Here is a 1305-nt window from a genome sequence, read left to right on the forward strand (position 1 = left end):
ACACACACACACACACACACTCACGCACGTACACACGCACACACATATACACACACACACACATACACACAAACATACAAACACACACACACACACACACACACAAACAAACACACACATGTGGACCGTGGCGTCGGTAGCCCAGTGGTTAGGCTACCGGACTCGTAATCGTGAGATCGCGGGTTCGGGGGTTCGAGCCTCAGCTCGGTCCGACGTTGTGTCCTAGGGAAAGGCACTTTACACGAACTTCCCACTTGGCTCTGTCCTATCGGAGACGGACGTTAAACTAGGATGCGTGGGTGGTTGGCGGGTGCTCTGGTGTGGTTTACTTCTTCTTTCTTATCAAACATGTATCGTCGTTATCTCCCCTCTTTCGTGTTTGTGTTTGTTACCCTTTTGTGACGCTTCTAATCTTCGACACTTATATGACCTTGTTGTGTTGCGAGTGCCGTAAAACACTTACTAAAACAAAACGAAAACTAGGAGGACTTGCCTCTTAAATAACCTAATAGTGTTGATAGGAGCGTTAAACCTATATACCTTTTCACAACTTATATTTTTCACACGTAGCCATCTGATGTTCACAGAAACTTGTGTTTCGCGCGCTCATATGACCTTACGCAGTTGCGAGCGCCGTAAAACCCTATACTACTACTACTACTACTGATGTTCACAGAATGACAGTTTTGCGTCACGATATCTCACGAGGTGTTGTTCACGGACTGAGGGCAGAGCCATGTAGTAGTAGACACCGCTGATTACCACCTCAGGAATCCCCGCGTCCGTTGACCCACCCCATTTCCCAGACAACTTACTACAAAAATAAGCAAACAAATAACAAGAACGATTCAACAGCTGCAGAGCAGTAACAAAACGAAAACAAAACCGTGCTGTGGCGTGGTTTACTTCTTCTTTCCTATCAAACGTCTATTATCTTTGTCTCCCGTCCTTCTTTTTGTGTTTGTTACTCTCTTGTAACTCCTCTAATCATCGGCACTTATGTGACATTGTAATGCTGCAAATGCCGTAAAATTCTTCGTTTTAAAAAGAGAAGAAAACGAAACCACAATAACGAATAACAATTCAGCACGAACTGTTAATCAAACAACAATGAAACAAACACTTGACAACGAAACATTAACAATTTAACAACAATTCAGGACAAAAAAAACCCCCAAATAACAACAACAATTTACAACAGAACAGCGACAAGTTAACAGTACAAGCATCTTGGTCTGTACCCCTCCCCCAGCCTTCAACCTCCCCTCACATTCCCCTAGCCTCATACCTCCCTCCCCCTCCCCC

This window comes from Aplysia californica, unplaced genomic scaffold (genome assembly GCF_000002075.1).
Source record: "Aplysia californica isolate F4 #8 unplaced genomic scaffold, AplCal3.0 scaffold00745, whole genome shotgun sequence".
Classification (NCBI taxonomy): Eukaryota; Metazoa; Mollusca; class Gastropoda; order Aplysiida; family Aplysiidae; genus Aplysia; species Aplysia californica.